The 27,998-nt window shown below is 37.7% G+C and overlaps 1 protein-coding gene and 1 pseudogene across 7 annotated transcripts in view; one reads left to right on the forward strand and one right to left on the reverse strand.

The window, feature by feature from the left end:
* Window positions 1-27,998, reverse strand: part of KIAA1328 (KIAA1328 ortholog) — a 406,212-nt gene that overhangs the window by 171,826 nt on the left and 206,388 nt on the right. The window lies entirely within an intron of this gene.
* On the forward strand, window positions 22,249-24,057 carry LOC133047679 (large ribosomal subunit protein uL4-like; annotated as a pseudogene).

Here is a 27,998-nt window from a genome sequence, read left to right on the forward strand (position 1 = left end):
AAACTAATCTTAAAACAAACTTACTGCTGTCCAGAACAAACCTCAATACTTTGCAAAAGAACACAACCAAATTCAGTATGGAGACAATGGAAAATTCATAATGTATGACATTAAATTCTTAGACAAATGAAGAAACAAAAATGTGACCCAGAACCAGGAGAAAATCAATCAGTAGAGAAAACTGAAAGGTCAGTTTTCATTCCAATCCCAAAGAAAGGCAATGCCAAAGAAGGTTCAAACTGCTGCACAACTGCACTAATCTCACATGCTAGCAAAGTAATGTCCCAAATTCTCCAAGCTAGGCTTCAACAGTACATGCACCAAGAAATTCCAGATGTTCAAGCTGGATTTAGAAAAGGCAGAGGAATCAGAGATCAAATTGCCAACATCCGCTGGATCATAGATAAAGCAAGAGAATTCCAGAAAATTACCTACTTCTACTTTATTGACTACGCCAAGGCCTTTGACTGTGTGGATCACAACAAACTGTAGAAAATTCTAAAAGAGATGGGAATGCCAGACCATCTTACCTGCCTCCTGAGAAATCTGTATGCAGGTCAAGAAGCAACAGTAAGAACCACCCATGGGACAATGGACTGGTTCCAAATTGGGAAAGAAGTACATCAAAGCTGTATATCACCGGCTTGCTTATTTAACTTACATACAGAGTACATCATGCAAAATGCTCGGCAGGATAAAGCATAAGCTGGAATCAAGATTTCTGGGAGAAATATCAATAACCTCAGATAAGCAGATGATACCACCCTTATGGCAGAAAGTGAAGGAGAACTAAAGAGACTCTTGATGAAAGTGAAAGAGGAGAGTAAAAAAGCTGGCTTAAAACTCAACATTCAAAAAACTAAGATCATGGCATCCGGTCCCCTCACTTTATGTCTAATAGATGGGGAAACAGTGGAAACAGTGACAGACTTTCTTTTCTTGGGCTCCAAAATCACTGCAGATGTTGACTGCAGTCATGAAATTAAAAGACACTTGCTCCTTGGAAGAAAAGCTAAGACCAACCTAGACAGCATGTTAAAAGCAGAGACATTACTTTGCCAACAAAAGTCCGTCTAGTCAAAGCTATGGCTTTTCCAGTAGTCATATATGGATGTGAGAGTTGGACCATAAAGAAAGCTGAGTGCTGAAGAACTGATGCTTTTGAACTGTGGTGTTTGAAAAAACTTTTGAGAGTCCCATAGACCGCAAGGAGATCCAACCGGTCCATCCTAAAGGAAATCAGTCCTGCATATTCATTGGAAGGACTGATGCTGAAGCTGAAGCTCCAGTATTTTGGTCACCTGATGTGAAGAACTGACTCATCTGAAAAGACTCTGATGCTGGGAAAGATTGAAAGCAGGAGGAAAAGGGGATGGCAGAGGATAAGATGTTTGGATGGCATCACCAACTGATGGACATGAAGGTTCCAGAAGTTGGTGATGGACAGGGAAGCCTGGTGTGCTGCAGTCCATGGGGCCGCAAAGAGTTGGATACGACTGAGTGACTGAACTGAACTAAAGGATAACTGATGGAATTATTTAAAATGGACCTTGCATACTAGGTCGATTCAATCATGCCCAATTCTTTGTGACCCTGTAGATTGTAGCCTGCCAGGCTCCTCTGTCCCTGGGATTTTCCAGGCAAGAATACTGGAGTAGGTTTCCATTTCCTTCTCTAACTGAGGGATCAAACCTGCATCTCTTACATCTCCTGCATTGGCAGGCAGGTTCTTTACCACTAGTGCTACCTGTGAAGCCCAAAAAGGAGAACTTAAATGAGTTATTACAAATACATTCAAAGATATCATGGGAAACATGAGAGAAATGTAAAAAAAATATTTTTTAAACATGGAATTTCTAGAGAAGAGAAATACAATGTATCAAATGAAATTTTCACTTCATCAAATTAATATACTAGATACCCACACAAGAAAAGGTCTGTGATCATGAAGATATAGAATGACAAACTATCCAAAATGAAGCAGAGAGAGAAAGAAGATAAGTGGGTCAGTGAGAGAGAGGGGAGAGGGGAGAAGAGAAAGAAACAGAATACTGGAATATTTGGAAAATATCAAACCACCTAATGTTTTTATGTATTTGTGTTTCCATCTATACACATACATGTATGTATGCATGCATGTATACACAATTATACTTACTGGAGTATCATAAATAAACAATGGGGGTGGGGGTGGGACAATAGAAAATTGTCTTGAAGGAATAGTGGCTTAAATTTTTTCAAATTTGATGAAGAAGTTCAATAAAGCCTGTGTGGGAAAAAATATTAAAACAACCATACCCAGGTGCTACAGGTTGTCAAAAACCCGCCTGCCAATGCAGAAGATGTAAGAGACGTGGGTTTGATCCGGGGTCAGGAAGATCCCCTGGAGATGGCCGTTGAAGCCCACCATTCCAGTTCTTCCCTGGTGGCTTAGACAGTAAGGAGTCTGCCCTCAATGTTGGAGACCTGGGTTCAATCCCTGGGTGGAGAAGATCCTCTGGAGAAGGAAATGGCAACCCACTCCAGTATTCTTGCCTGGAAAATCCCATGGATGGAGGAGCCTGGCAGGCTACAGTCCATGGGGTCTCAAAGAGTCAGACATGACTGAAGTGACTTAGCACTAGCACATCAATGCACATCATAATAAAACAACTGAAAACTAGTGAAAAGAAAAAAAAAAACTCAGTAGTAACCACAGAAAAAGGAAACATTACTTACAGAACATTAACTATGGTAGACTTCTTACTAGAAATCATGCAAGCCAAAAGGCAAGGTGACAAAGAGCTAATAAAACTGTCAACCTAAAATTCTACATCCAGTAAAAATATCTTTCAGAAATGAAGAGGAAATGATTTTTGATTCCTCAGTAAAACAAAAGCTATGATAATTCACTGACAGCAAACCTGTACTACATGAAATGTCAAAGTTTTTCAACACAGGAAAATTACACCAAAGAGAAATCTGAATCAACTGGAAGAAAATTAAAATGGTACAATTAGTAACTTAGAGCAAATGATCACTAAGATAATATAAAAGGCTTTCCTTTCTCATTAATTGATCTCTTTAAGAGATAATCGATTGCTTAATGCAGTAGTAGGAGAAGGCAATGGCACCCCACTCCAGTACTCTTGCCTGGAAACTCCCATGAACAGAGGAGCCTGGTAGGCTGCAGTCCATGGGATCGCTAAGAGTCGGACACGGCTGAGCGACTTCACTTTCACTTTTCACTTTCATGCATTGGAGAAGGAAATGGCAACCCACTCCAGAGTTCTTGCCTGGAGAATCCCAGGGACGGCAGAGCCTGGTGGGCTGCCATCTATTGGGTCGCACAGAGTCGGACACGACTGAAGTGACTTTGCAGCAGCAGCAATGCAGTAGTAATATAATGCATTTTAAGTATATGTAGAAGCAAAATGTTTCACAACAATAGCACAAGGAAAGAAGCATCCTGACATAAGGTTTATATATATAACATGGAATAACAGTATTTGAAAAGTAGAATGGGCTTCCCTGGTGGGTCAGATAGTAAAGAATTCACCTGCAATGTAGACCCAGGTTCAGTCCCTTGGTTGGGAAGATCCACTGGAGAAGGGAATGGCTACCCACTCCAATATTCTTGCCTGGAAATTCCATGGACATAGGATTCTGGGGGGCTATAGTCCATGGCATCGCAAAGAACTGGACATGATCAAACGATTAAACACTTGGTGCCTAATACATTGTTGAGTGTAATAATAAATACATAAAGTAAAATGTAGTAAGTTAAAGGTGAACATGGTAAAACTTAGAACCACTGGAAAACAAAATATAGAAGTACAGCTAATAAGTCAATATTGGAAATAAATCCTAAAGCATAAAAAATTAACCTAAAGGAAAAGAACAAAAAGAAAAAGTACAGATAGGGCAGAGAGAAATCATATCAATATCAATATTGATACATATCAATATTTACTATATCAATAATTACTATACATATCAATAATTACTATAACAAATGTAAATGAACTTAAATGCTCCAAATCAAAGAACAAGGTTCTTGGACTGGATAAAAAAGCAAGACTGCATTATATGTTGTCTACAAGAAACTCATACAAAATATAAAGACAGGGAAAGATTAAAAGTAAACTTAATAGAAAAGGGTGTACCATTCAAACTCAAGTAAAAAGAAAGTTGGAATGGTTTTGTGAATGCTAGACAAAGTAGACTTGAGAACAATAAAACCGCTAGGGAAAAATGCAGACTTCTCATAGTGATAATGAGTTCAGTTCATCAAAGTATCAAAGCAAGCCAAAGGAGTATGCACCTAGTAACAGAGTTTTAAAATAAGAAGGAAAAATGACAAAAATAAAATTGCAAAATAGAAAACAAACAATAGAAGTTAGAGATTTCAACACTCTCAGTAAGTGATAGAGGAAGAAGACAAAAAATCAATATGGTTATCAAAGACAAATGAGACTATCAATTCTGTGCTCAGTTGCTCAGCGGTGTCCAACTCTTTGTAGCCCCACTATGGATTGTAGCCCACCAGCCTCCTCTCTGTCCATGGGATTTTCCAGGCAAGAATATTGGAGTGAACTGCCGTTTCCTACCCCAAGGGATCTTCTCAACCCAGGGACCAAACCCACATCTCTCAAGACTCCTGCATTGGCAGATAGATAGGTTCTTTACCACCTGGGAAGTCCGACTATCAACTAATTCAACCTAATTCATATTCATTTGAAGTATGCTTGAAAAAAATACCAATATAACTTATACATTGAACCAATAAAAACAAGTTTCAACAAAACAAAGGAACCGACATTGAGACAAATAAGCTAAATAAGAAATCAATAACAGAAAGCTATCTGGAAAATCACCAATTATTTTAAAATTCAGCAATACACTTCTAAATAGTATAAGGGTTTAAGAACCCATAAAGGAAATTAGAAAGTATTTTAAACTGAATGAAAATGAACACATAATACATCAAAGTTTAGGGGATGCACTTAAAATGGTGTATAGAGGGAAATTTATAGCCCTAAACACCTATTTTGGAAAACAAGAAAGATCTCAAATCAATAACATGAGTTTCCATTTTAGGAAGCTAGAAAAAGAAGAATATACTAAACCTATAGCAATCAGGACAGAAATAATAAAGATCAGAGCAGAAATGAATGAAGTATAACAGATAGATAAAAAATGAAAACAAGAGCAAATTCTTTGAAAAGGTGAAACTTTCCATAGACTGATCAAGAGAGAAAAACTATAGTATTAGAAATGAGACATACCACTACACATCCAAGTCATTAAAAAGATAGCAAACAAATATGAATAACTTCATGCCAATAAATTTGACAACCTAGGTAAACAAATTGCTTTAAGGACACAAATTGCCAAAACAGATCAAGAGAAAACAGAACACTTATTTGCTCTAAATCAATTAAACAAATTGAATTTGTAACTAAAAACTTCTCAAAAAGATAACTTCAGGCTCAGATGGGTTTATTGACAAATTCTCTCAAAATTTAAGTAAAAAGTAATGCCAACCTACACAAATTCGTTCATAAGGTAGAGGAAAGAGGAACATGGGCAACTTTGTGTGGCTGATAAAAAAACTAAAGACATTATAAAAAGCTTTAATATAGAAAGCTATAAAGCAATATCCTTTAAGAACATGAATGCAAAAATTCTTATTAAAATGTTACCAAGTTAAATATAACAATAAAAAAGAATAATATAAATGACCAAATGGAACTTAGAAAAGGTAGATGGGCCTAACAATTGAAAATCAACCCACTATTCTAATACGAAAAAAAGATAATTAAATGATCACATTGATAGAAGCAAAAAAAGAATTTGAGAAAACTCAACAACCATTCAGCAAACTATAAGAAAGAAATTTCCTTAATTCGGTAAAGGGTACTTCCACAAAATCCATAGCTACAATCAGACTTAATGATGAAAGAAATAATGCATGTCAGATGAGATTGGGGAAAAAAAACAAAAATGCCCATTCTTAGCACATCTCTTTGCATCTCGTCAGCACTGTATTAGAGATCCTAGCCAGTGCAATAAGGAAAATGAATGAATGGCATAGAGCTTGGAAATTAGGAAATAAAACTGCCAATATATAAAGACAGCATGATCATATATGGAGTAAATCATAGTTTAGCAAGGGAATAAAGACAATATATACAAATAAGGTATATTTCTATGCTAGAAAATTAACAATTTTAGAAGTTAAAGAAACAATACTATTTTCAGTAAAATCTCAGATGTGAAATAATTTAGACAGAAGTTTAACAAAATATGTACATTATCATACCATGAAAATTAAAAAGTACTGCTGAGAAAAATTGAAGAAGACCTGAATATATGGAGAGATTATATCCATGGATCAAAAGACTCAATACAGTTAAGGTGTCAGTTTTTCCCAAATTGATTTACAGTTTCAATGAAATCCCAGTATATTCATTAGTAGATGTTGACAAGTTTAATCTAAAATCTATATGGAAATTCGATGGAACTAGAACAGCAAAAACAATTTCAAAGACAAAGAATAAAGCTGAAGGACTTATACTGCTTAATTTCAGAATTTATTATAAAGCTATGTATTGAAGGCATTGTGGCACTGGCATTAGGATTAGAGAGAGAACTGGAAAACGGTAATAAGTCCAGAAATGGATTCACATATATGTGATCTATTGTCTTTTGACAAACGTACTGTATTTGCTTTCTAATGTTGTGCAACAGATTAACACAGAGTTAGATGTTTAAAACAACATATTCTCATTATCTCCTAGCTTCTGTTAACTGAGTGCTCTGCTGAGAATCCTAAAAGGCTGCAATTAAAGTATTGGCCATGGTCAAATATGAGGCTTGCAGTCCTCTTTCAGACTCATGTAGTTGTTGGCAGATTCACATCCTTGCAGTTGTAGAATCCATGGAGGCTTGCTTCTTTTGGTCCAGCAGGATAAAGTTCTTTACAGAGAGGGCTCTCTCTCTCTCTTTTAAGGACTTCTGCTTGGTTAAATCAGGCTACTCAGGCTCTCCTTTTTGATTAATTCAGATCAACTAATTTGGAGCCTTAAATCTGCAAAATTCTTTGACCTTTGTCACATTCTGTTGGCTGGATGCCAGTCACAAGTTCCACTCCCATTCAAAAGGAAGGAACTGTACAAGGATATTTTACATCGGTGGTCACCTTAGTGTGTGTCTATCACAAGGAGGAAGGTAACTCAATGGGGGAAAAGACAGCATATTCAACAAACGATCCTGGGCCACAGAAGAGCCGTAAGGAAAAAATAAAATTTCAACCCTTACATCACTCCACACACAAAAATTAACTCATAAGGAACTATGGACCTAAACATAAAAACAAAAACTAAAATTCTGAAGAAAATATGAGGTAATCTATGCATCTATATAGTAGGCAAAATATAGTCTTCATATTTGCTAAACTATTTTTAGTAAATAAAAATACAGGACTCCTAGTTCCCTGGTGGTCCAGTGGTAAATAATCTGCCTACCAATGCAGGAGAAATGGGTTCCATCCCTGATCCAGGAAGATCCCAGATGCTGCAGAGCAACTAAGCCCAAGAGCCACAACTGCTGAGCTTGTGTGCTACAACTACTGAAGCCTAAGTGCCCTAGAGTCCATGCTCCACAACAAGAAAAGCCACTGCAATGAGAAGCTCCCACACCACAACTAGAGAGTAGCCCCTGCTCACCACAACTAGAGCAAGTCCGAGCAGCACCGAAGACCCAGAATAGCCAAATAAACACAATTTTAAAAAAATACAGGACTCCTAATTAAATTTTAAATTCAGATAAACAAACAAATAACTTTTTAGTATACATATGTCCCAAATAGTACATGAGATACATTTTCCCTTCCCTGGTGGCTCCCGCCTGCATTGTGGGAGACCTGGGTTCGATCCCTGGGCTGGGAAGATCCCTGGGAGAAGAGAACAGCTATCCACTCCAGTATTCTTGCCTGAAGAACCCCCATGGACAGAGGAGCCTGGCAGGCTACAGTTTATGGTGTTGCAAAGAGCTGGACATGACTGAGCAACGGAGCACGGTACAGCACACACGGGTTATTAGTGGGCTCCTCTAACTAAACTGGACACCAGCTATTTCATGCATCTTTCAAGAGGCAGGTCAGGTGGTCTGGTATTCCCATCTCTTGAAGAATTTTTCACAGTTTGTTGTGATCCACACAGTCAAAGGTTTTGGCATAGTCAATAAAGCAGAAAGAAATGTTTTTCTGAACTCTCTTGCTTTTTCAATGATCCAACGGATGTTGGCAATTTGATCTCTGGTTCCTCTGCCTTTTATAAATCCAGCTTGAATATATGGAAGTTCACGTACTATTGAAGACTGCCTTGGAGAATTTTGAACACTACTTTACTAGCGTGTGAGATGAGTGCAATTGTGCGGTAGCTTGAGCATTCTTTGGCATTGCCTTTCTTTGGGATTGGAATGAAAACTGACCTTTCCCAGTCCTGTGGCCACTGCTGAGTTTTCCATATTTGCTGGCATAGTGAGTGCAGCACTTTCACAGCATCATCTTTTAGGATTTGAAATAGCTCAACTGGAATTCCATCACGTCCTCTAGCTTTGTTCACAGTGATTCTTCTTAAGGCCCACTTGACTTTGCACTCCAGGATGTCTGGCTATAGGAGAGGGATCATACCATCATGATTATCTGGGTCATGAAGATCTTTTTTGTACAGTTCTTCTGTGTATTCTTGCCAACTCTTCTTAATATCTTTTGCTTCTGTTAGGTTCATACCATGTCTGTCCTTTATTGTGCCCATCTTTGCATGAAATGTTCTCTTGGTATCTCTAATGTTCTTGAAGAGATCTCCAGTCTTCCCCATTCTGTTGTTTTCCTCTATTTCTTTGCACTGATCGCTGAGGAAGGCTTTCTTATCTCTCCTTGCTATTCTTTGGAACTTTGCACTCAAATGGGTATATCTTTCCTTTTCTCCTTTACTTTTCATGTCTATTCTTTTCACAGCTACTCACAACCTAGCTTATTTTACTGATATTGCTGGTTATTATTTTTTTTTAACTGATTTTTACTACTTCCTTGCAAAGTAGAAACCCAACATGGTCTTCAATGGCAGATTGGACTGAAGAGCAAAAATGAATGGCAGTACTTGGGAAGAGCAATGTCACTAGGGATTATATCATATTCCATATCTTCAATAAAATTTATTTATGATGATTGTGATACTGCATATCTGTGAAAAATTAACATTGAACTTTTCTCAAATTAGATGTTTCAAATTTTATTTTCCATCAAAAGAAGATCCATGTATACTTAGAAAATCCATTTTTTTAACTGAAAGAATTTCAATTTAACTATAGTTTTAAAAAATTGTTGAAACTGGTTAACGATCAAGGAAATATACCACCACTTTCTTTGTTCTGGACAAAAAGTTAAAAGTTAGGGATGAATAATCTAAGCCTATTGAAAATGCTTTAAAATCTTTTCTTCCATTCCTAGCAGTATTATGTGATATTTCTCTGAGTGTTAATAAAAGAAAACAGAAAGAATTTAAATACATATTGTTACCTGTGAGTATCATATTGCCTCTGCAAATAAGACTGCACAGGTTATGAATGAAGGAGTAAGCTTATACATCATATTAATAATGAAAACTTTCAAAATTAACATAGTATTATTGATATAGCTGGCACTCATTCAAAGTAAGTATGGAAACTGTACTTTCACATATACATTTTTTAATGTTATGACTGCAAACAAGAAAAAGTGACATAATAGTCATTCTCTTAATCATCTGTACACACACTTTTGATGAATTTTTAAGAAAAACTTAGGTTGTGTCTGTTCAGATTATGTTTACTAAAATATAATTTGTCTATTGAAACTTTAAAGAAAAATTTTATGTCACATTTCACTGTATAGTATTTAATTTTTATTAAGTTTTAAAAGTTTTTTAGTCCATAGAGATGAACAAAAATAATGAAAACTGGTTCCTTTAATCACAGACAGTTTATTTAGGAAGTCCTGATCCAAATCATCTGGAACAGGGGTCTCCAACCATTGGGCCACTGACCACTGGTTTGTGGCCTGTTAGGAACTGGGCCACACAGCAGGAGGTGAGCGGCAAGCAAGTGAGAGAAGCTTCATCTGTACTTATAGCTGCTTTGCATCACTCACGTTACTGCCTGAGCTCCGACGCCTCCTGTAAGATCAGCTGAGGCAACAGATTCTCATAGGAGCATGAACCCTACTGTGAACTGCACATGTGAGGGATCCAGGCTGCACACTCCTTATGAGAATCATCCCAACACCATCACCCCCCACTCCCCGAGATCATGGAAAAATTGTCTTCCATGAAACCAGTCCCTGGTGCCAAAAATGTTGGGGACTGCTGATCCAGAATACAGCCAGTCTGTTATAATACTTTTTTGGAAAGTTTGCTTTGTCCCAACATAATTTATATATTAGGGAATAATCTATGCAAGTTTCATGTTCGCTTCTGAACAGTTCTTTTTGTGAAACCCATATCTGAACACAGAAAACTATACCTAGCTGAACTGAGACACATAGGAATTTATAAAATGCACACACCTGAAACCACCACCAGTTACCTCAATTCCCCAAGGGTGTAACATTACAATGCTGTGCTTCGCTATCCTTTTGTTAATATATTGTGGACTTATCAACATAAGAAAACAATTAACATCCCCCAAATGTCTAAGCATCCAGGCTCAAAAATATCAAGCAGTACATGCAAAAGCAAAGTTTCAAGTATTGAGGAGCAGACTGATATAATAAAGTATTTGGAAAGAAACAAGAGAATGTGCCATCCCCTGAGCAAAATAACTATAAAGGAATCCACACTGAGGACCATCAGAGACAATCTGCACAATATCAGTCTATGGCTGATATAACTTTAAGTGCTGCAAAGTCACAAAGGACACAGCCTAAAACTGAAGGAACTGAAGGCCAAACACCAAAATAACCAAAAACAACCTTCTTGACAAAGAGAAAGCACTATCTATCAATATACAATGATCTGCAATGTGAATCACCAAATCCATGTAGAAATGGCTCCCTTTCATGCTAGTTATGGCTGACTTAATGCTTCCAACCATCACTTTATCTGTCTCACAAAGTTCACAAATTCAGGGACTACTGCTATATATTTTAAAGATGAAAAGGGATACTTTGTAACTGAATAATGGTATGTCTAGGAAATCTTCTCTTCTTTAAAAGTGAATGTTATATAGAGTTTTATATGAAGTTAGGAAGCAAAATGCTTGAAATGTTACAGTGCATAAATTTACATTACTATTAGCTCAGGAAATAGCAACATGAAAAGGTATAGCAGAGTGTAAAGGATTCCCGACTCACAAACAGATCCATTAGCAAGGGGTGGAAGCCATGCTGACTCTGTATTTGAGCACATGTGTCAACAATCATTAGCTATTTGATAACTGTGTGGACTCACCACTGTCCCCTATGACACACACGCAGGAGAGATGCATCCAACAAAAGTAACACAGGTGAGTCACAAAGCAAACAAAAAGACAGCAGCAAAAATAACCTTCAAGAAGCCAGATTTGCTACAATATGTTATATAAAACATCCAGTTTTAAATGAAGAAACTACAAGAACTGCAAAGAAACAGGAAAGTGAGAGAGTTAACTCTTGGGTGGTTAGTTAACTCTTAGGTGGTTGATAAGGAGTCCAGGGCCCTTGAGGGGGAGAAAGGGGGCTGGGGTTCTTGAGGAGGAGAAAAGGCCAAATCAATTTTTCTACATTCCTTCATCTTAATCATATAAAACATTTTTTTCTTTAATCCCAGAGCTGTTGATTACACAACAAAACAACTCATCTTGCTCATGGATATGTTTTTCCTTAAACTCTGTACTAATGATTACATAACAACAGTGTATCCTGATTGAGGACAAGTTTCTCCTCTGACTAATCCTGTCATCTTAAAGTGTATGTTGAGGGAGTGGGTCTGGTAAGACCTTTACAACCTTGAGACATTCTTTTGATTTTTTGCTAATAGCCAATTGAAAAAGTATATAGCTCCCTTGCTAAGACTAGCAGGTGGGATACTCTTCATCCTCCTTCTGATGTCTATGTCAGAAGCTTTCTCTGTCCTTTTTTTTTACTGTAATAAAACTTCTGCCACACAAAACCTTTTGAGTGATCAAGCCTGGTCCCTGTTCCCAAAGCTAAATCTTCGGAGATCACGAATCCGAGACCGTTCACTGTAAGCTATCAAAAGGGTTACCCATGCTAAGAAAACAAAACAAAACAAAACAATTGTCTCTGAGGGAGCTGAAATATTGGACTTAAAAAGAAGTCAAAAGAGCTATTATAAATGTTGAAAGACCTAAAATGAAATATGTTTAAAGAATTAAAGGAAAGTAGAATATTGACAACAAATGGATAATGTCAGAGGGAAAATATATATATGAAAAAACCAAATGGAAATACTGGAATTGAAAAGTGTAATAAGCTAAATAAAAAATTTAATAGAAGGGCTCCTCAGCAGATGCAAAGTAGCTAAAGAAAGAAAACTAAACTTAAAAGTAGATCAATAGAGATAATCTTATCTGAAGCCCAGGGGAAAAAAGGAGAAGATTTAACAGTGGGGAACTAGGACTCCCCTGGTGGCTCAGATGGTAAAGAATCTGCTTGCAATGTAGGAGACCCAGGTTTGATCCCTGGGTCAGGAAGATCACCTGAAGAATACCCACTCCAGTGTTCTTGCCTGGAGAATTCCATGGACAGAGGAGCCTTGCAGACTACAGTCTGTGGGGTCACAAAGAGTCAGATATGACTGAGTGACTAACACTGTCACACTTTCAGGATTATCTACTTACAGTAAATGGTAGTCCCAGAAAGAGAGAAAAGAGGAATGGGGGGGGCAGGGGGAGAAAAATATTTGAAAAAATGAGTCAAATATCTTTTTGATGAAAAATATTAATCTTCACCTCCGAGAAGCTCAACAAATTCCAAGGATAGACATAAAAAATCTACACTTAGACAAGTTATGGTCAAGTTATTTAAAGTCAAGGAAAAAGAAAATCTTCAAAGAAGGAAGGGGGTTGACTCATTACATGTAGGGAACAAGAATATATTTAACAAAAACAAAGAGATTGAGGAAGACACAAATAAATGGAAAGATAGCAGGAAAAAAAAAAGAGAATACATTTAACAACTAACAGGTCATCAAAAACTGAGCAAAAAGGCAATGGAATGGCACAAAGTCCCAAAAGAAATTAACTGTCAACCAAGAATTTCATATCTAAACTATTCTTCAAAATGAAGGCAGAGTAAAGATATTCCTGCGTTTAAAGCAAGCCAAAAAAAAAAAAAAAAAAAAGAGAGAGAGAGAGAACAGTTGCTGGTGGACCTATTAACTGGTGAATTATGAAACCAAATGTGATGTTATCTATAAGATGGAATACTATTCAGCAATAAAAAAGCAAACTACTGATAACATGTTCCAACATGGATGAACCTCAAGAAAATGCTAAGGCAAAGAAACTTAATCCAAATAGCTCTCTATTGTATGACCCTATTTATATGAGGTGTCCAGAAAAGGCAAATGCATAAGACAGAAAGCAGATTAGTTGTTGCCTAGGCCTGAAGGTAGTAATAGGAATGGCTGCAACTAGGCCTGAGGGAGCCTCTAGCAGGCATGGTCCTTAATGGACCAATGCTGGTCATAAAACTGGACTGTTGTATACTCCAGATGTACACTGGATGGTTGTACACTCTATTAATTTATTAATATCATCAAATAGTACACTTAAAATGGGTGAATTTTATAATAAAAATACAACATTAATTTATTAACTACCATTTATTGAATGCAGACTTCCCTGGTGGCTCAGACAGTAAAGCATCTGCTTACAATGCGGGAGACCTGGGTTCGATCCCTGGGTCAGGAAGATCCTCTGGAAAAGGAAATGGCAACCCACGCCAGTACTCTTGCCTGGAAAATCCCATGGATGGAAGAGCCTGGTAGGCTACAGTCCGTGGGGATGCAAAGAGTCGGACACGACTGAGCGACTTCACCTTACCCTTACCCTCTCTGAATGCATACCATGGACAAAGCACTGATCTAGGTACTGTAGTACTGACCTAAGTACTGGAGTCATCAGGAATATAAAGAGCTTGCTGTAATGAAAAGGCACCTTTTAGTGGAAAGAGACGAATTAGAAACAAATGACAAGGTCATCTGTCATTTTATAAGTAGCATAAGACTAAAAATAGGGCTATTTGATGACGAATAATTGGGGTAAGTGACAGAGGCTCAATGTACCCTTTCCACTTCTTTACTTGTGTCAAGATTTCTGTCATCTTTACAAGTTTGATTTTGCTATGACAGAAACATGTCATTAATATGGGAGAGCCAAAATTCAACTTATCATGTTGATAGGCCTTTAGAGCCTATTGGCTGAAAAGTAATTTGATTTGGGAGAGATTTATTGCACAAAGTCCTAAATGCTTATGGCAATATGTAACTAGTAAACAGTACAATTTGTAGAAAATAGGTAGAAAGAGGTAAAGTTAGCTATAAGAAAAAAGAAGAAAAACAAGCATTTCAAATAGTGGGTCAGATGTTGCTTTCTTCTCCGCTAAGAGGGAGTAACAATTAATATTCAAATGAAAAATTAATTATGGAAAGTTTATAATAGTTTTTTTAAGGTCTGGAAATCATTATGACTTATTGTATATTGAAAATTTTTGGACATTTTTTTACTGAGGTCATAATTAGGATGATTATTTTAGATGGAAACAGTCTACAGAGCACAAAAGTTTAAATCAGCTCTTTAATCTAGACAAAGTCTAAAATGTAGGAGAAGCCCTGATCACTGAAGCCTGTCCTAAAATGCTGCTGCGGATAGGAGGGAAGAGGTACGTATAGCAACAACACAAAGCTGAATTCTCTGAGCAATTTTCCTGTGAGATAGAAGGGAGAGAACTCAGGCATCTTAACCAGGTGGTGACCCTGGGTGATGATTCCAATTACAAAGAGCACGTGCCTATTAGCAGAGACTGGCCTACTGGCAATAATCTTCATGTTTCTATATATCTCAACAAGAACCGATCAAGTCAAATTGCATGGAATGTCTATGCCTGCCATCATCTGTTCAACATGGTCCATGTGTCCAAATGAACTGTATGTAATGAGCATCCACCCCTCAGTCTCACCGAGGAAGACTGGCACAACTTTAGTAGCACAGACAGCATCCAGGTCAATCAAGCATATTAGCTAAGTCCTAACCAGACTTTATTTTTCTGGGCTCCAAAATCACTGCAGATGGTGATTGCAGCCATGAAATTAAAAGACACTTACTCCTTGGAAGGAAAGTTATGACCAATCTAGACAGCATATTAAAAAGCAGAGACATTACTTTACCAACAAAGGTCCATCTAGTCAAGGCTATGGTTTCTCCCTGAGAGTTGGACTATAAAGAAAGATGAGTGCCAAAGAATTGATGCTTTTGAACTGTGGTGTTGGAGAAGACTCTTGAGAGTCCCCTGGACTGCAAGGAGATCCAACCAGTCCATCCTAAAGGAGATAAGTCCTGGATGTTCATTGGAAGGACTGATGCTGAAGCTGAAATTCCAATACTTTGGTCACCTCATGCGAAGAGTTGACTCATTGGAAAAGACCCTGATACTGGGAGGGATTGGGGGCAGGAGGAGAAGAGGATGACAGAGGATGAGATGGCTGGAGGGCGTCACCGACTCGATGGACATGAGTTTGAGTGAACTCCGGGAGTTGGTGGTAGACAGGGAGGCCTGGCGTGCTGCGACTCATGGGGTCACAAAGAGTCGGACATGACTGAGCGACTGAACTGAACTGAACTGAACCATCTAGTGATTTAAATGACATCACAGTCCATGCATTTTGACTAATCTCTGAATAAAAACTTTCTCTTAGAGAGAAGGACAAGGCAATCTGCTTCTTGAGAAAAACCACTGAACCTGCAAATCTTGCTGCACTAATAAAATATTAATCATAGTTAGAGTTCTTCTCCCACTTAATACTTTTCAGGTTGGTGCAATGGGTGTCCAGTGTAAAGTATGGTTACTAGTCCATAAGATATTTAATGTATTTCTTAGAAAAATAAATGAACAACTGTACATGTTTGTTAACTTGGTTATGAAAGACTGCTAAAGTAGCCAACTTCAGCCCACAAGAAAGGCATTTTCCAAAGTTGTCACAAACAATATTACCTTTTTATGTTCTCCAGAAACCACTCTGATCAAGTGTGGCTTCTGTCACAGGGTAGCTTTCTAAGCAAAATTGTTAGGCAGCATCAAACACATCTGTAATCAAGTGCTTATGAAACAGACTGAGAATTTTTTTTTGGGGGGGGGCAGGGTGCTATTAAGAAAATAGAAGCATTCATTAACATAAGACCTTCCTAATATTCATAAAGCCAAACCTCTCTCTATACACAAAATCTCTTTTCTCTGAAGGCATACTCGGAGGGAAAGGGAAGGGGAGAAAGCTGAGGTGTTATGGAGAAGTAGGGGGCACAGAGAGGAGCAGGGAAGAGTAGAGAAGAGAGGAAAAAAAGAGTAACATTTAAAACCAGAAAAACTATAGTAAAAATAAATCACTTTAGTACAGTTCAAATGGGTTTTTAAAAATTACTTTCAGCTTGAAGGACGCATCTTTGTGCAAAAATTTGCATATTTGATTATCTCACTCTAAAATTAAAATTAGTTTAAATCTATCTACACAGAAAAATCATAAAAAAGTACACAACAATGGCTAAAAATGATGACAAAGAAAGAGGCTTGTCAGTCTCCATCTTACAGACTTTCTTGTTTTCTAGTACTTGTGTGATTAGGCACACTCATTATTTCTTCAAACAGAAGATATTTCTAACCTATCTATACCAAGAGGATAATTTAGGAAGATGTACTTATAAAACTCAGCAGTGGCCACAGGACTAGACAAGGTTAGTCTTCATTCCAATCCCAAAGAAGGGCAATGTCAAAGAATGTTCAAACTACCGCACAGCTGCACTCACTTCACATGCTAGCAAGGCAATGCTCAAATTCCTTCAAGCTAGGCTTCAACAGTATGTGAACTAAGAATGTCCAGATGTACAAGCTGGATTTAGAAAAGGCAGAGGAACCTGGGATCAAATTGTCAACATCTGCTGATCATAGAAAAAGCAAGAGAATTCCAGAAAAACATCTCCTTCTGCTTCACTGACTATGCCAAAGCCTTTGACTGTGTGGATCACAACAAACTGTGGAAAATTCTTAAAGAGATGGGAATGCCAGGGCACCTTACCTGCCTTCTGAGAAACCTGTATACAGGTCAAGGAGCAACAGTTAGAATTGGACACAGAACAACAGACTGGTTCCAAATTGGGAAAAGATTACGTCAAGGCTATATATTGTCACCCTGCTTATTTGACTTACATGCAAAGTACGTCATGTGAAATGTTGGGCTGGATGAAGCTCAAGCTGGAATCAAGATTGCTGGGGAAAATATCAACAGCCTCAGATATGCAGATGACACCATCCTAATGGCAGAAAGCGAAGAGGAATGAAAGGGCCTCTTGAGGAAGGTCAAAGAGGAGAGTGAAAAAGCTGGCTTAAAACTCAACATTCAAAAACCTAAAATCATGGCATCCAGTCCCATCACTTCATGGCAAATAGATGGGGAAACAATGGAAACAGTGACAGACTAATTTCTTGAGTTCCAAAATCACTGGGGACAGTGACTGCAGCCATGAAATTAAAAGATGTTTGCTCCTTGGAAGAAAAGCTATGACCAACCTAGACAGCATATTAAAAAGCAGAAACATTACAAAGGTCCATACAGTTAAAGCTATGTTTTTTCCAGTAGTCACACATGGTTGTAAGAGTTGAACCATAAAGAAGACTGAGAGCCAAAGAATTGATGCTTTTGAACTGGGGTGATGGAGGACTCTTAAGAGTCCTTTGGACTGCAAGGAGATCAAACCAGTCAATCCTAAAGGAAATGAACCATGAATATTCACTGGAAGGACTGGTGTTGAAGCTAAAGCTCCAATATTTTGATGGGAAGGTCCAACTCATTGGAAAAGAACTTGATGCTTGGAAAGACTGAAGACAGGAGGAGAAGGGATGACAGAGGATGGGATGGTTGGATGGCATCACGGACTCACTGGACATGAGTTTGAGCAAACTCTGGGAGATGGTGAAGGACAGGGAAACCTGGCATGCTGCAGTCCACGGGGTTCCAAAGAGTCAGACATGACTGAGCTACTGAACAACAAATTTATAAAACACTGCATGACCTAGGACTCACTAGAAGTTTGATCAACAGAAGACATTTATTTCTATTACACGAGCACTGAAATCCTCAAACCTTACAGTTCATAAGAAGAACCTGGCTGCTGTTGCTGTTCAGTCACTAGGTTGAGTCCAACTCTTTGGGACCCCATGGACTCCAGCACACCAGGCTCCTTGGTCCTCTACTGGCTCCAAGAGTTTGCTCAAATTCTACCCATTGAGTCGGTGATACTATCAACCATCTCATCCTCTGCTGACCCCTTCCCCTTTTGCCTTCAATCTTTCCCAGCATCAGGGTCTTTCCCAATGCGTCAGCCTTTCGCATTCGGTGGCAAAGTATTAGAGCTTCAGCGTCAGCATCAGTCCTTCCAATGAATATTCAGAGTTGATTTTCTTACAATTGACTGGTTTCATCTTGCAGTCCAAGGAACTCTCAAAGAGTCTTCTTCACCACCACAAAAATCACTTGGAGGGCTTATTAAAATGTATATTTTTGGGACTTCCCTTATGGTCCAGTAGCTAAGACTCTGAGCTCCCAAAGCAGGAGATCTGGGTTCTATCTCTGGTCAGGGAACTAGATCCCACGTGCCACAAGAAAGAGTTCATGTGCTGCAACTAAAGATCCTGCATGCCACAATGAAGATGAAAGGTCCCGTGTGCTGCAACTAAGACCCAGCACAATCAAATAAATAATAAAATATTTTTAAAAAATTCAGATCCCTGGGCCCCACTGCCAGAGTTGCCAATTCAGTAGGTGTGAGTTGGGTCCTAAGGATGTGCATTTTTACAAAATATCCCCAGTGATGTTGATGCTGCTAGTCTAGGAGACACATTTTGAGAACCAATGTGCTAGCAAGTGTCTCCTGATTTCATGAATGGATTCCACTGGCTGTGGGGAGTGAGGTGTCAACTACAAATTGGCACTTATCATTTACCTCTACAAGGATTAAATCACAAGCTGCTATAACTGCTGGCCTTCAATACTCCCTGAAAGCAGTTCAGGGTGGAGGGTAGTAATGAGTCCCTCTGTGCTTGGGGAAAAACTGGCGGGAAACATCTTCAGATAGTTAGATATTTTCAGGAGAGAGTTAATAAGCCCAATTCTTGTAGCTCCCTGCATCTAGAAAAACACTAAAAATACTTCATGGTGATGCCTGTTCCTTGTGACTGGCAAAAGCTTCATGAGATTACCAGAAATCTTTTGGAAAAGTATGTGCTTGACTGCATGTACTCCCCCTTCATCAAAATCTCATATATACTGACCTTCCGCTCTGCTTCTTCAGGGCAGTTTCTCAGAGCTATCTGAGGTGCCGTCGTCTCGCAGGCTGCGGTCCTCATTTTGCCCCGAATAGAACTTAACTCGCAGCTCTCACATTGTGCCCTTTTTAAAGCCGACAGAGTGTTCAGATGTTTTCCATTTCCTTACTTCATTCAGTGGGCCACACAGAGTTTCCTTTCCTGCTCTGGCTTCTTTCTCCATGACTGGTTAAGCATCAATCATTGATCTTCTTTTTGTAAATATTGGAATAATTCACTTCCATTACAGTAGGTACCTTCTGTTCATAAATTATCTTTTCCTTAAAGCCTCCCTCTGGTCTACTTATATAACTAACAGAGGAAAATATACTTGGAGTTCTTTTCACTTCTGTTGCAGTCCCCTTTATTCTTATTTTGTAGCAACTACTTTTCAGCATTTTTAGCCCAGCACAGTATCAGATGTACCTGCTTCAGCTCTTTTGTTCAACAATGTTGATTAAATTTTCCACTTTCATACTCATCTGAATTTGCTTTTAAGATCAGATCTATTTATTACAAGAGACACAAACCTTTGGGATACAGAGGATTACTGTCCTATCCATAACTACATTTCATTTCTCTGTCCTTTCAGGGATTAACAGATTTCCACAAAGCATTGCATCATGAAGGCACATGAAATATATGATAAGAGAATCTTTTAGTGGGTGAAGTCAGAGTTTATTTTTGTTGAGTTAAATATAATTCCTATAAGGATATGTTAATAAAGCTAAAAGACATGCCCAAAGTAACTGCATCTAGAGTCAAAACCATGAAATTTGGTTTCTAGCCTGAAAGCCAAGACTTTAGGAAATATTTATATTTCTGTAGTTCTTATTTAAATCTCTATACCCTTTTATTATTATGGACCCCCAAAATAAGTATTCTTCACAAGGTTCCTATTATACATCCATTCGGGCTCTCTTTAATTACAAGTTACAATAAATCTGACAAAAATGTAGCTTCTCTTCCCTTAAATTTTCTCATTTAAGTATATTTTTGGTCCATGAGGTTAAATTCTTACCTTCTTTAAAAGAGCAAAAGCCATTCAATACTGTATCTCCTACATGTTTTTGTTAACTGTGCACTTATATTATTACACTCACAATATATTTTCTCCCTCCATAAAGCCTCTTTGTTTTCTTAAGAATGCCATTAAATTTGCATGCTAAATCTAAAAACCACATTTAAAAGACAGTTTCCATAAAAAATTCCATTATGGGGTATTACAGAAGGGGATACACTTACCTGTCCACTATAAAGTAGAGAAAATATATAAAACAACTGTTTTCAGACATTGGACAACAGGTAGTAAAGGTATATGATCTCTGAAAAAGGAAATAAATGAGCTAAGCCATACAATGTCCCTGGATTTCTATTTGGACAAACATTCTAGACTATGTGGCAGGGAGGGGAGTCTGAAGCAGAACACAAAAGTCTTGGTGAGTTATGAAAACAGAGGTCAGAGTTCAGGGAGGCTGAGGTTGCCAGAAGTTACAAAACAAAGTACCGGAGGAGACAGAGCTGCTCAGGAAAACAGTGGAGTAATCTGCACATTTGAGTTTTTGCTGAATGCCAAGACGGCACATGGGCAGAATGCAACTGCAATAGCCTGGGATAAGAACAACAAGGGAGTTGTAAGCAAAACAATTTCCAGAAGTCACACAGAACAGGGAGATGTACAAGTTTTGACTAGTCATAGCTGATCCCAGGACACTCACTCAGTCCTACTGAGAACACAGAAAGAGCTAACAGAAAGAGCTAAAACAGTTACTAGAGAAAAAAGACCAGACTACAGACTAGTCCTAATAAAACTAAACATAAGCTTCTAAAAAGTCAAGATCTACCAATAACTTAAATGTCTGCTAGGACATTCTGTAAGGGAAGACAACAAAATACTCATTAATGTAACATATATACCAATGAACAACCAATAAAAGATTATAAGATATATGATGAAATTTGATTAGTCAATTAACAGAAAAAGAATGCAAACAACAAATGATGAAATTAGCACATGACACTTTTTAATAATCTATTATAAATAAGCACAACATTGTTTTGGTTTTAAAGAAAAACATTAACATAATGACAAAAGAAAGATACAAGTAATAACCAAATGACAGTCAATGGATGAAAAATTACAAACCTAAATTGGTAACTCCCAAGCAGAGAAACACAAAGAGCACCAAGGAGCAGCATTATCAACTTGCTAAAAACTAGTGACAGAAAGCTTTTGAGTAGGAACAGTAAAAAAACACATGACAGACAAAGAAAGAGAATAAAGGAATCTTATTTTAAAATCTCATTAAAAAAAAAAAAAGCCAACCAGAAGAAATTATGGAATATTTTTAAAGTGGTGAAGAGAAAACAAAAACACCTGGGTAAGCCAGAACTGTATAAAAATTTCCTTTAAAAATTGAAAGTGAAATAGATATTTTCAGATAGATAAAAGAATTTATTACCAGTAATCTATATGGCCATGAACAAACAAACAAATAAACATATATCTTCAGGTATAAACAATACTAGACAGAAACTTGGAAACAAACTTCCAGAAATAAAAATATAAGCATTTTTTTTTCTTATTTAAAATGTATCTAAAACAAAGAGCCCAAGCACTCCCCGTGGAGGCCTTCTCCTCTCCCTGCCATGGCATGTGCTCATCTCTTGATAACCAGAGTTCTCTGAAAAGGAAGTCATCTGGCAAAAATGTCACTTCACCTGCTGTGTTCAAGGCTCTCATTAGACTAGATATTGTGAATTTTGTTCACATCAACTTGCACAAAACAACAGACAACCCTACACTGTCAATGAATTAGCAGGTCATCAAACCACTGCTGAGTCTTTGGGTGCTGGCTGGGCTGTGGCTCCAATTCCCAGAGTTCGAGGCAGTGGGACTCACTGTTCTGGCTGGGGTTGCTTTTGGAAATATGTATCATGGGGCCACATATTTGTGCCAACCAGAACCTGACAACATCAGCATCACAGAGCAAACACAACACAGAAATGATATGTCATCTGCTCTGCCCTGGCTGCCTCGGCCTTACCATTTTGCTGGTTATGTCTAAAAGTTATCAAATTGAGGACATTCCTGAAGTTCCTTTGGTGGCTGAAGATAATGCTTAAGGCTATAAGAAGACCAAGGAGGCTGTTATGCTTCTTTAGAAATTTAAGGCCTGGAATGGTATCATAACAGTCTATGCTTCACAGTTAATGAGAGCTGGCAAAGCCAAATGAGAGTCTGTCATCATCTCTAGTATAGCAGACCCCACGTCATCTATAATGAGGATAAGGGTATCATCAAGGCTGTCAGAAACATGCCTGGAATCACTCTATTTAATGTAAGCAAACTGAACATTTTTTTTTCATTTATTTTTATTAGTTGGAGGCTAATTACTTTACAATATTGTAGTGGTTTTTGTCATACATTGACATGAATCAGCCATGGATTTACATGTATCCCCATTCCAATCCCCTCTCCCACCTCCCTCTCCACCCAATTCCTCTGGGTCTTCCCAGTGCACCAGGCCCAAGCACTTGTCTCATGCATCCAGCCTGGGCTGGTGATCTGTTTCACCCTAGATAATATACATGTTTCGATGCTGTTCTCTCCAAACATCCCACCCTCGCCTTCTCCCACAGAGTCCAAAATTCTGTTCTGTACATCTGTGTCTCTATTTCTGTTTTGCATATAGGGTTATTGTTACCATCTTTCTAAATTCCATATATATGCATTAGTGGTACATATACACCATGGAATATTACTCAGCCATTAAAAAGAATTCATTTGAATCAGTTCTAATGAGATGGATGAAACTGGAGCCCATTATACAGAGTGAAGTAAGCCAGAAAGATAAACACCAATACAGTATACAAACTGAACATTTTGAAACTTACTCCTCATGAGTATGTGGGATGTTTCTACATTTGAACTGAAAATATTTTTCACAAGTTAGATGATGTGTATGGCACTTGGTGTGAAGCTGCCTCTCTCAAGAGTAACCACAACCTTTCCATGCACAAGATGCTCAATACAGACCTCAGCAGAATCTTGAAAAGCCCAGAGATCCAAAGAGCACACGACACACAAGAAGATTCATCCCAGAGTCCTGAAGAAGAATCCCCTGAAAAACTTCAGAATCATGCTGAAGCTAAACCCATATGCAAAGACCACATGCTGGATGGAACACCATTCTTCCCCAGGACAAGAATCACAAACTCTGAATGGATAAGGCAGCGGCAGTGTCAGCAGCCAAATCAGATGAGAAGAGGGTTCCAGGGAAGAAACCTGTGGTGGAGAAGGAAGGAAAGAAGGCTGCTGGTACTAGGAAGCAGGAGAGGCCTTTTGTGGGCTAAAATGGCAAGTGACCAAAAAACCACCAGCTGAGTAGAAGCCCACAGAAAAGAAACCGACCACAGAAAAAAGCAGTCTGCTGAATGAACTTATATTGTGCATTCCATAAGGGTCAAATCATTTTATACAGCTAATTATGAATAAAGACCTGATCAAAGAGGCAAAAAAGAAAAAAAAAAAAAGAGCCCCAAGTGGAGATAATGCTAAAACTATTTAATCAAAAGAAGGCAGGAAAAACTAAAGAAAAAATGGTGAAAAATAGAAAGCAAATTACAAGATGTTAGATTTAAGCACAGTCACTAATAGTCGTATGAAAACTCAGAGATTGTAAGATAGGATAAGTCCAACTATATGCTACGTATGAGAATCTTACTTCAAAGACAAATATAAGAAAAAGCAGAAGGATGGAAAAGAATACACTATACAAATACTAATTACAAGAAAGATGAGTGGCTATATTAATGTCATACAAAGTATTTCAGAACAAGTAATATTATCAGGGATAAAGAACATGTTTCAATATGGAATAGCTTAAGGCACCAAGAACACATTATAAACCTAAACGTAAAGGCATCTGATAACAGAAACTCAAAACATGTGAAGGAGAGATGGGTAAAAATAAAAAGAGAAATGAACAAATCCACAATCACACCTGGGGCTTTCAAAGCTCTCAGTCAACAATGGAAAAAGCTCACTAAAAATCAGTGAGTATATAGAAGACCTAAACAAATACTAGTAAAAACATTAACCCAATTGCTACATTTTGAATATTCCACTCAGTAATTGAAGATTAGGTTATTTTTCAGTTCAGTTCAGTTCAGTCACTCAGTCGTGTCCGACTCTTTGCAACCCCACGAATCGTAGGACACCAGGCCTCCCTGTCCATCACCAGCTCCTGGAGTTCACCCAAATTCATGTCCATTGGGTCGGTGATGCCATCCAGCCATCTCATCCTCTGTCGTCCCCTTCTTCTCCTGCCCCCAATCCCTCCCAGCATCAGGGTGTTTTCCAATGAATCAACTCTTTGCATGAGGTGGCCAAAGTACTGGAGTTAAAGCTTCAGCATCAGTCCTTCCAATGAACACCCAGGACTGATCTCCTTTAGGATGGACTGGTTGGATCTCCTTGCAGTCCAAGGGACTCTCAAGAGTCTTCACCATCACCACAGTTCAAAAGCATCAATTTTTCGGTGCTCGGCTTTTATTTTTACATGCAGATAAATATTTAGCAAGAGAGTCCATATCACAGATGTTATAAAACAAGTCTCAATAATTTCGACACTGAAATTGTGGAGAGTCCATTTTCCTCAGAAAGCTATCTGAGAAATCTGAAAATATTTGAAATTAAGAAAAATTTATAAATGATTATAAAGTGTTCAAAGAGAATTAGAAAATATTTCAGGAAAAAAAACTTTACAACATAAAAAGTGTGGGATATAGGTAAAGGCATTCTCAGAGGGAAACATAACTTTAAATGCTTATATTTGAAGAGAATAAAGTTCCAAACCAACAATCTAAATGCCAATCTTGGAAGTCAGAAAAAGAAACGCAAACTAAAGCTGAACTAAGTAGAAGGAAAAACAAACATAAGAAATAAATGATATAGAAAAAGTAATAAAGAGAATCTAGTAAAAGCTCTTGTTAAAAAAATCAGTAAGATTGATTAAGAAAAAAAGATACAAATCATCAAAATAAAAAATGAAAAACAAGCACACAGATGTAGATGCCACAGACACTACCAAGTTATAAAGAAATGAACAACTTCATGCTACTTATATGACAACTTACGACATGTAGAAATTCCTTAAAAGACAGAAATTACCAAAACTGATGGAAGAAAAAAGAGAACATCTTAATAGTTCCACGTAAAGAAACTGTACCACATCAATTAAAGAAATTTCTACCACAAAAGTAGAAAATAGAAAAACGAAGAAACAATTTCCAACTCATTTAATGAAGTCAGAATTACCTTAATACCAAGCCAGATAAAACTATTACTAGAAAAACAAAACTACAGATAACCTCACAAACAGATAATGTTAAACTGTAGGGGAAAACAAGACAATCAGAGACAACCAAATGGTCACCTCTCTTTGACACCCACTGCCAAAATCTCCACACACAATCACTGTCAGCTGTAGACCAGTAAAGCCCAGAGGTTCCCAGGTATTCAGAGTCAAACACAAAAAGTCTTTCATCAGAAATGTAACATCTAAAGGGTTTGAGGTAGAACTAAGAGAGGTAAATACCAGAATTCAGTGAACTCTTTGCTACCTTATCTGCAACAAAGATTTTAAGTAGTCTCCCACTGGTATAAAAAAGTATGGTAACCATCTGCCTTTAGATTACAGGAGGAAGAGAGTGTGACTTTATCAAATGTTAGCAGAGGTATTCAAAGGACTCAGAATTCACTTGTTTACTAAGAGAGCCATACAGCAACATGATCAAATTATGTGCCTGATGGGCTATGGAAACATTATCCTAAGCCAGTAGAATATGTAGGATGGCTTAGATTTTCATAACTATTTTTTCATCTTAACTATCATCTCCCAAAACAAAAAGTTAATTTAATGAGAACAAAACCACACCAGGATACTCTCTATTTCTTACATTCAGATTAAAAATACAAAGTGACAGAAGTAAAGGAGTAAACTTGGAACTCTGACAAGTCTCCAGACTCCTTAAACTGCCATGTTTTGATAGTACTACGAACCAAGTGAAAGCATAAAGTGTCTTTTAGGAGATTTCCTCTGGAAAATACATGCAATTTAACATCCAAAGGTCTCTAATTTTCCATGGCATTATTAAATAGCAGCCTTCTCCCAGGCACTTTGCTCTCTAAACAGGACACAGCAGCAGAAACAACGTGCCAACCTCTGGACAGTGGTGTCCTAAGACTGCAGTACCAGGCTGAGACTTAGGCACCTTTCATTTTAAAGCCATCATTCTAAAATTTCAACAGCAAGTACAGTGGGTGATTAAAGATCACCCTTTATGGCTCACTCCTAGTAAATTCTCATCATTATATACATTTTGAAAAATTGAAATCTACTGTTGTTGCTTCAGTTGCTAAGTTGTGTCTGACTCTTTGCAACCCCATGGACTGCAACACACCAGGCTACCCTGTCTTTTACTATCTCAAATTCATGTCCATTGAGTCACTGATGTGATCTAACCATCTCATTCTCTGCTGCCCCCTTTTCTCGCCTTCGATCTTTCTCAGCATCAGGGTCTTTTCCAATGAGCCGGCTCTTCGCATTATGTGGCCAAAGTATTGGAGTTTTCAGCTTTAGCATCAGTCCTTCCATCGAACATTCAAGGTTGTTTTCCTTTAGGATTGACTGGTTTGATCTCCCTGTAGTCCAAGGTACTCTCAAGAGTCTATACTCCAATAAGAAATTTAACCAGAAATTCTATACCATTAGAAGAGAAATGGTGCTGAGTGTCAAAAGCAGTTCTGACATCAATTTCATTGAGGCACACACCTGAGTGAGTCCCTACTAGGTCAAGGGCCAACTAAATTCTTCAATTAAAAACAAAAAAAGCATTTAAGGAACATTTATGCTTTAACTGCTGTAAGGTAACTTTCAGAAACTATCTTAACACCAAAACAAACACAAAGAAATCCTACCAAATAGGATTTTTTAGAAGCTATGAAATGACACCTCTAGAGTCAGAAGTTGGTAGTTGTACTAAGGACATTTTTCCTCCTCAAAAAGAAAAATTTCTTATACAATAGGTTTCATTACAGGAATGTATTGATTGAAACTAGTTTCACTGCCACTAATGTTCTGCTTAATTTTAAAGATAACATAATATTGAACAGAATAATGTGTTCTATTAATAACATTTTATTGAAACAGTAAACTGATTTATTGCAATTGTTTGTCCAAATAAGCACCCAGATCATTTGCCATAAATCTTCCTGAGTCTAAACAGAAGGCCAAGATGCAACTTGATAAAAATAAAAAGTTATCATAAAACATAATGAAAAATCCAATTTGAAAATTTAACAGTGCACTACCCCGCTTCATGCTTTGTTTAGGGTCTG

The sequence above is a fragment of the Dama dama genome, chromosome 27, assembly GCF_033118175.1.
Source record: "Dama dama isolate Ldn47 chromosome 27, ASM3311817v1, whole genome shotgun sequence".
In the NCBI taxonomy this organism is placed as follows: Eukaryota; Metazoa; Chordata; class Mammalia; order Artiodactyla; family Cervidae; genus Dama; species Dama dama.